This window comes from Bos mutus, chromosome 5, assembly GCF_027580195.1.
Source record: "Bos mutus isolate GX-2022 chromosome 5, NWIPB_WYAK_1.1, whole genome shotgun sequence".
Taxonomy (NCBI): domain Eukaryota; kingdom Metazoa; phylum Chordata; class Mammalia; order Artiodactyla; family Bovidae; genus Bos; species Bos mutus.
Window position 1 is genome coordinate 17497860 of NC_091621.1, and position 9730 is coordinate 17507589.

Consider the following 9730-nt stretch of genomic DNA (forward strand, 5'->3'; position numbering starts at 1 on the left):
ATTTATAACAATGTTTTAAATCGATTATTGAAAATTTGGAGGTAGTATCTTCACATGTATTAACAAATAGTGATATCAAGATATGTCCTTTGCATACAGATGGCTAACAAACACATGAAAAAATGGTCAACATCATTCATTATCAGAGAAATGCAAATCAAAACCACAATGAGGTACCATCTCACGCTGGTCAGAATGGCTGCTATCAAAAAGTCTACAAAAAATAAATGCTGGAGAGGGTGTGGAGAAAAGGGAACCCTCTTACACTGTTGGTGGGAATGCAAACTAGTACAGCCACTATGGAGAACAGTGTGGAGATTCCTTAAAAAACTGGAAATAGAACTGCCTTATGACCCAGCAATCCCACTGCTGGGCATACACACTGAGGAAACCAGAATTGAAAGAGACACGTGTACCCCAATGTTCATCACAGCACTGTTTATAATAGCCAGGACATGGAAGCAACCTAGATGTCCATCAGCAGATGAGTGGATAAGAAAGCTGTGGTACATATACACATTGGAGTATTATTCAGCCATTAAAAAGAATACATTTGAATCAGTTCTAATGAGGTGGATGAAACTGGAGCCTATTATACAGAGTGAAGTAAGCCAGAAAGAAAAACACCAATACAGTATGCTGCTAAGTCGCTTCAGTCGTGTCCAACTCTGTGGGACCCCAGAGACAGCAGCCCACCAGGCTCCGCCGCCCCTGGGATTCTCCAGGGAAGAACACTGAAGTGGGTTGCCATTTCCTTCTCCAATGCATGAAAGTGAAATGTGAAAGTGAAGTCATTCAGTCGTGTCTGACTCTTAGCGACTCCATGGACTGCAGCCCACCAGACTTCTCCATCCATGGGATTTTCCAGGCAAGAGTACTGGAGTGGGGTGCCATTGCCTTCTCCGCCAATACAGTATACTAACGCATATATCGGAGAAGGCAATGGCACCCCACTCCAGTACTCTTGCCTGGAAAATCCCATGGACCGAGGAGCCTGGTAGGCTGCAGTTTGTGGGGTCGCTAAGTCGGACAAGACTGAGCGACTTCCCTTTCACTTTTCACTTTCATACATTGGAGAAGGAAATGGCAACCCACTCCAGTGTTCTTGCCTGGAGAATCCCAGGGACGGCGGAGCCTGATGGGCGGCCGTCTATGGGGTCGCACAGAGTTGGACACGACTGAAGTGACTTAGCAGCAGCAGCAACACATATATATGGAATTTAGAAAGAAGGTAACGATAACCCTGTATGCGAGACAGCAAAAGAGACACAGATGTATAGAACAGTCTTTTGGACCCTGTGGGAGAAGGTGAGAGTGGGATGATCTGAGAGAATCGCATTGAAACATGTAAACTATCATATCTGAAAAAGATCACCAGTCCAGGTTTGATACATGAGACAGGGCGCTCAGGGCTGGTGCACTGGGATGACCCCGAAGGATGAGATAAGAAGGGAGGTGGGAGAGGGGCTCAGGATGGGCAACACAGGTACACCCATGGCTGATTCATGTCAATGTATGGCAAAACAATATTGTAAAGTAATTAGCCTCCAAGTAAAATAAACAAATTAAAAAAAAAGATATGTCCTTTGAAGATATAGCAGAAAGAAAAGATTTGAGGCACAGAATTTTATCAGAAGTAAAATAAAAAATTCTTCTTTTTAAAATCTCATTGAAGCTGGTAGAAATATTTAGCTCCTTGGGCAGAAAGGAATTCATGGAACCATTCAATTCTAGCCTGCTCTATTCACTAAAAACTGTCATGTAAATGCCTGACAGAACTCGGAGTATGAGAAGTTACACAACATCACTATTCATTAAGATGGGTCATTCAGTACAAAGTGAGCTCATTTTACCAATATAAATTTGCACGGATTGAATGAAGGGAAATCAAAGATGAAGGAAAATCCAAAGTGTGACCTTGAGTCATTGCCTGTGGGTATAGTCTTGTTTCATCAGTGTCAAGGAAAGAAGGGGTAACTTTTAAGCTATCTTGGAGCATCAGAGCATGCAAATTACCTTCCAGTTCTCTCCTCCGAAGAGAAATCAAACTAATACATACCTGCCTATTTCATACAGAAGCATAGTCTCTCACCTCACACTAATGACAGGGGGACCCAATGTGGGTTACAAAGTTTTGAGCTCAGAAAGCACGAAAAAGAGAACGTCAAGCAAGAGTCAACCACCACACACATGACAGGATTGTGCTGATCGACTTGGACAGAATTTCTTTAGAATAAGTTACATACAGACGCTAAAGTGCCACAGACGTATCCAAAGGGAGGATAGCGGGTGGCATGTAAATAAAGTGGAGTGGTTTGTTCTCATTCTTGCCCCAACTAAGTACTTTCGCATTCCTGAATGCTGGGACTAATGGGTTAATAATAAAGTTTCTCCAGGGGGCAGGTAAGACTGGTAAGGAAAATTAAAATAGGTATCAGATTTTACATCTAGCATTTTCCTAGGTTATTCTCAAGTTAGCCTGTATCAGGGCTCCATGTAGATCTCTTGCATTCCTTCCATTTTCAATGTTATTTTCTTTTCCCCTCCCCCCGGTCCCTTTTTTCTTGTCTTCTCCTCTTCTTTTCCCTCCATCCCTCTCTCTCCCTTTCTCTCCATTCCTTTCACTTTTTGCTTTTTTCTCTGTCTTTAAAATACTCCTTGGTAATTCCCTGGTTGTCCAGTGCTTAAGACTCCGCTGTAGGGGGCACAGGTTCGATCCCTGGTTGCAGGGCTAAGATCCTATATGACTCCCAAAGGACCCTCCTAAAAAATACTCCTTCTTTTCCAATAGCCAGTATCTGTCTTTTTTTTTTTTTTGTAGCCCATCTTCAGGCTATCATAGGACACTGTATACCCTGAGAGATACAAGTACCTAGCAAGTTCCATGTGCCTCTAGGTGGCCTAATTCATTGGGTATAACAATGAATAACAAGGTATGAAAATCCACCTTCCTTGTTACTTTTCAGGATAATTTTGAGGCATAGCTCACGCTCCACAGGTCTCCTGCAGCAGCCCTGACTAAGGCAGTCTGAGATGGCACCTTCCTGCCTTCTCTTCATTTTTTTTTTTCTATTCCCTTCCATAGTTTTCCCAGGCACTTCCTTAGTCACTTGACCACACTTTTTTGTCTTGGGGCTGCTTCTCTTAGAACACAGTTTCTTCTGTCACAAAAGTTAAGTTGACAAAGAGATAATGAAATGTGACTTTTAAGATCTTTAAAAGAAATTCCACTTAAATTTGTTTTCCAGTCTTCAAAAATTCCTTTGCCAAATGACTTACCTAGTTGAGAAACAGAGAGCCATCATCACAGCTATGTGCACATATGCTAAGTCTTTTCAGTCATGCCACCTGTGCAACACTATGGACTATAGCCTGCCAGGCTCCTCTGTCCATGGGATTCTCCAGGCAAGGATACTGAAGTGAGTTGTCACACCCTCCTCCAGGAGATCTTCCTGACCCAGGGATAGAACTCACATCTTTCCTGCATTGGTAGGCAAGTTCTTAAACACTACTGCCACCTGGGAAGCCTTATCATAGCTACAGGTAACACCTAAAATAATTACCTGTGACAGGTAATAATTAGAATCTGATGAGGATGAAGCTTAATGAAGGAAATGCTTGTATTACTCTAACCCTGACATTAAGTTAGCAGAAATCCAGTTTTCCATATTGCATTTTTCCCATTCACTTAGTTTTTACACACACACAGTAGGATTTTGTTTGTGATTTCTTCATGAACTCAGTTTATTTTGTTGAGGTTACTAACCATTAATTCCAGTCTTTACTTTATAGACTTTGGTACCATCCAGGAGTGAGCAAAATTACTAACATGAGGTAAGATCTCTACACATTTACAAAAGACTTAGGAATAGTTAGTATACTTCATTCTAAAAGAGAGGAAATAAACTTTCCAACTGAAGGTGGTGAAACCAAGAACTTTCTACATGGGCAATCCACGCAGTTCTGCTTAACTAAGATGTCTTTTTATATAAAAGTATGTGCAACTTTGGGTTTCCCAAGTGGTGCAGTGGTAAAGAATCCGCCTGCCAATGCAGGAGCCACAGGAGATGCAGGTTTGATCTCTGGGTGGGGAAGATCCCCTGGAGAAAAAAATGGCAACCCATTGCAGTATTCTTGCCTGGAAAATTCCATGGACATAGGAGCCTTGTGAACTACAGTCCACTGGGTTGCAAACAGTCAGACACCCCTGAGCGACTGAGCATGCACACACGTGTGCGTCTTCACAAAAAAGGGCAATATCTAGCCTTGACAACTACAGCATATGCTTTTCCAGAGGGCCAGATTTTATAATTGTATGCCAGGAGCATTAGATTGATCAATTCATTCTTTCTGTACCCTCCCAATAAAGGTATTCTGTCACAACAGGGTGTCTTACTCAGAAGTGAAGTGAAGTGAAAGTCGCTCAGTTGTGTCTGACTTTTTGTGATCCCATGAACTATACAGTCCATGGGATTCCCTAGGCCAGAATGCTGGAGTGGATAGCATTTCCCTTCTCCAGGGGATCTTCCCAACCCAGGTCTCCTGCGTTGTAGGTGGATATTTTTACAGCTGAGCCACAAAGGAAGCCCAGGGCATTTAATTACTCTGATAATTGAAAGATTATCTAGTTCCCTCGAAGGATCCTTTCCAAATAGGGACTTGTGTGACCGTGTTTCCATTCAAGTATGAACAGAGAAAGCCTCCAGGCTCAGAAGAAAGTGGCCACTGGGAAATGATGTATCCAGGCTGAGAGTTGAAATACCAGGGAAAATGTATCCACTTTTCTGAACTTCCTTGCCATTTTATAATTTCTTCATATCCTTTGGTCTGGAATGATCTCTTTCTCACCTAGCAAACTATCAGGATCCAATCCTGGAAGTCCCAGTCCCAGTGTCTTTTCCTCTGTGATGCTTTCTTTTACTCCTCTTAACAGAGGTAGGTTTTCTGACTTCTGGTCCTGTTTTTATATTATATAGCAATTACTATTATGTAATTTAATATCCCAGATTTCAGCACAATGATGGATATATTGAATGTACTCAGGACACATTTATTAAAGATTGAATTGATGAATGAGGAGGTGAATAATTACAAATGAGCAGATAATTAAGTCATTAATTAGGTGATGGAAAATAAAAGATAAAAATCAAGTGCATGGGCAGAAAATGTGTACTCTAAGACATTAGATGTCTTTCAGTCTGGAGTCTTTTAGAGACAGTTCTGTAGAGGAGATTAGATTTGAATTGGACCTTAAATGATGTTAGTCTAGGGATCAATACTATTATTCATAAAAATGCTTTCAGAAGCATAGAAAGTACTGTAAGTTGCAAAAACTGCATTAGTACTTATTATAGTACATTGAGTGTACTGATCTATTTGTAACTGATACTCTAGAGAATATTTACAATTTAAGAAAAAGAAAAAGAAAGCCTTAAAACAGTTGAAGTAAAGCATCTTTGTAATAATAATAAACTTACATACTAATAGATATTTTCAGAAGTGAAAAAGAAGCCCTAAAACGTTTTTTTTTTAATTTTAGTTTTTGACAAGGTAATTATTTGATTTTGCAATTTTTATCTGTAGTAATATTTGCATTATAGTCCATTCAGGGACTGAAATTAACTTTAAGCTATATGGTTGGAATCTAAAAAATATAATACCTTCATATACCACATGGTCCTCTTCCATCATTTTTTCCAGTTTCTTCATTTGCAAAATGCATTCATAACTCTTCGTTTCTAAAAATCAGAATTATACCTGAGAGGAAAGAAAGACACATCACTTGCACTAGTGCTGATATATTCTAATTATTATTTCTAAGCACATACTTAGAAAAATGCCAGAAACAGACACAGAATCAGACATAAAGGCTAGATTCAGATTAGAGCAATTGTCCAGTTACTTTCATATTTATCTAGAGGACTGGCTCCCAAATCTCAAAGCTGTCAGATTTAACTAACAGTCATTTTATTAACATTTTCACAAACATTCATCTGCCTGTATGATAGAGCTGCTGTGTGGCTTGCTTGGAGTAAGCTGATCTGAGGAAGCGGAGTTGACGTGGTATGAATGGCAGCCTCTTCCCAGTCAGTCTTTAAGTGTCATGACTAAATTTCAGAACACTGTTTGCCTGACCTCAGCTAGGTAGTTCATCATATGATTTCCATGACTGATGCAAGCAGTCCAGAAGGACAGCTTCTAACACATTGAAATAATTTTGCTAGTGATAATTTTGTAGTGAGCCTTAGGACAGAACTGACTACCCCATTAAGTGGGCAGAAACTGGGTTGGCTGATCCAATCTCTAATTTTGGGCTTCATGTTTGAAATGCCATTCAGAAAGGACACCTTGCATTTTACTATGTCATCTAAAATTTAGTAGACATGTCAAGGGGGAATTGAGGGACCTTTGAAAAACTGGAACTTTTACCTTAAATGTACTCTGCTACAGATGTGGATTTGTTTCTCAAAGCAAAGCAGTCAATCATTTTGGCTTCAGTATGGCAGAGGGAGACATTAAGAGGATTGTTTTTGAACACTGCCAATCAATTATCTGAGTCATGGCTTTTTTAAAAAAGATATGAATTGTTACTCATTTACTGTGTTCTAAGTGCCATATTAAGTGCTTTACATAGATTATCTCATTTAATCATTTCTATAACGTTATGAGGCAGATCCAAATAGAATCTCCATTTTATAGGTGAGTAAATTCAGGCTTAAGTAACCAGTCCAAGGCCACACAGCTGGTAAGTGGGGATACAAGCCCAGGAAGTTTGGCTCTAGAATTTGTGCTTATTTATACCGTATATTTATTTATTTTTAGAAATGTTATCAAAATTAACTACTGTAATGGTGCAGTTGAACTGTCAGAATAATAGCTTAGAATAAAGTATGAGTGGGTCATTTTGGGGCACTTATCACATTGGAACCACTGGCATTCAAAGATCTGTTCCTACCTATATAGTTTAGCAACTGCAACTAATTCATCTCAACAGAACTGAGTTTACTACCCAGAAGGACCATTTAATAGTTTTCAGTGGGTGGTTATTTCTTTCCAGTGGCAAGAATGATCAGAGGTTAATAGCGTGGGTATTAGGATCAATCAATCTTGAACTTAAATTAAGATCCACTACTTACTAGTTGTATGCTGCTGCTGCTAAGTCGCTTCATTCCTGTCCGACTCTGTGCGACCCCATAGACAGCAGCCCACCAGGCTCCCCTGTCCCTGGGATTCTCCAGGCAAGAACACTGGAGTGGGTTGCCATTTCCTTCTCCAACGCATGAAAAGGGAAAAGTGAAAGGGAAGTCACTCAGTCGTGTCCGACTCTTAGCAACCCCATGGACTGCAGCCTACCAGGCTGCTCCGTCCATGGAATTTTCCAGGCAAGAGTACTGGAGTGGGGTGCCATTGCCTTCTCCTATAAATTTACATAATTCCATAAGTCTTCGTTTCCCCACCTATTCAATATGAAATGAAGATAATTGTCCCATTCCATGAAATTGTCATGACAATTTATATAAAGTGCATTTTATGCAAGTAGAGTCAGTCAATAAGCAGTAGATATTATTAATGAAGTTCATGTGAGCATGATCTGTTTCCGTTGTCCTAGTATCTAGAAAATCATATGAATAATTAGTAGGTAGTCGGATGAACATCAAATATGATAAAAGAAAGTTGCTAATTATTTTTGATTTTTCTATTATTATAGACTATTTTAATCAAACTTGAAAAATATTTGCCCATTACTGTGTTTACTATAACAGGCACTGAAATACTCATGTCTGTCAGAGTATGCTGTTACTGCTACTGCTAAGTCGCTTCAGTTGTGTCTGAATCTGTGCAGTCCCATAGATGGAAGCCAATCAGGCTCCCCCATCCCTGGGATTCTCCAGGCAAGAGTACTGGAGTGGGTTGCCATTTCCTTCTCCAATGCATGAAATGAAAAGTGAAAGTGAAGTCGCTCAGCCGTGTCCGACTCTTAGCAACCCCATGGACTGCAGCCGCCCATGGGATTTTCCAGGCAAGAGTACTGGAGTGGGGTGCCATTGCCTTCTCCCTGTCAGAGTATACTCTCTTTTAAACAGAACTGGATAAACCCAAATACATCCCTAAGCTTTAATTCTACTTTTACACAATTTCTGTTGAAACAAACTTACTCATGAAAGGAATACTATGTTTCCTCAATTCTTGCTGCTGCTGCTGCTAAGTCACTTCAGTTGTGTCCGACTCTGTGTGACTCCATAGAGGGCAGCCCACAAGGCTCCTCTGTCCCTGGGATTCTCCAGGCAAGAATACTGGAGTGGGTTGCCAGTTCCTTCTCCTCAATTCTTAGATGCTATCTATAGTAAAACAATACCATAGATTATACAATAGTTTTAAGAGAAAAAAAAAAAGGCTTCCCAAGTGGTGCTAGTGGTAAAGAACCCGCCTGCCACTGTAGGAGACATAAGAAACTCCATTCTGTCTCTGGGTTGGGAAGATCCCCTGTAGGTGAGCATGGCAACCCTTCCCAGTATTCTTGCCTGGAGAATCCCATGGATAGAGGAGCCTGGCTGGGCTACAGTCCACAGGATCACACAGAGTCAAACACGACTGAGTGACTGAGCATGCATGCATGTTTATGATCCCCACCTTGTTAGTACTTTTGGGATTTACAGTATAATCTCAAGCCATATTTAGAGCATATAAGGATTTATGATATATTTTCACTTTGGTTTAACTCACAGTTTGCTTTCTTTTTCTTCATTTAACTGTCCTTAAAGTTCAACAGAAGGCTTCCCAATGGCTCAGCAGTAAAGAATATGCCTGCCAATGCAGGAGATGCCAGTTTGATTCCTGGGTGGGGAAGATCCCCTGGAGAAGGAAATGGCAACCCACTCTAGTATTCTTGCCTGGGAAATCCCATGCACAGAAGAGCCTGGATGGGCTACAGTCCATGGGGTCTCAAAGAGCTGGACATGACTTAGTGACTAAACAGCAGCAACAGAAGTTAAACAGCTCCTTCTGGAAGTCAGCCAAAAACTTCTGGCAAAAAAGTATTTGATCCTTTGGTGATGTTTAGTGGCTAAGTCATGTCTGACTCTTTAATGACACCATGGACTGTAGCCCAGCCAGACTCCTCTGTCCTTGGGATTCCCCAAGCAAGAATACTGGAGTGGGTTACTATTTCCTTGTTCAGGGGATCTTCCTGATGCAGGGATCGAATTGGTGTCTCCTGCATGGGCAGGTGGGTTCTTTACCACTGAGCCACTGGGGAACCCATTTGATCTTTTAGGTTGTGTAGTTTGTTACATAAAGTCTCCTAGATTTGGAAATCCTATGATCCAGTCAAGGGGTTGGCAAACTACAATTCACAGGCCAAACCTAACCCACCTAATGGTCTTGTAAATAAAGTTTTATTGGAACATAACCATGTCCATTATTTTTTATATTGCCATGGATACTTCTACATTTGTTGTTATTGTTGTTGAGTTGTGTCTGACTCTTTTGACCCCTTTGACTGCATCACACCAGGCTTCCCTTCCTTCACCATTTCTAGGAGTTTGCTCAAACTCATGTCCATTGAGTCTGTGATGCCATCCAACCATCTTATCCCCTGTCATCCCCTTCTCCTGCCTTCAAGCTTTCCCAGCATTAGGATCAGAAGTGAGTAGTTAAAATACTAGGCATTGTTTGAGGCAAAATCAAGCTTACTGGAGTAACACAAGAACATAAACCTGAAAATAAACTA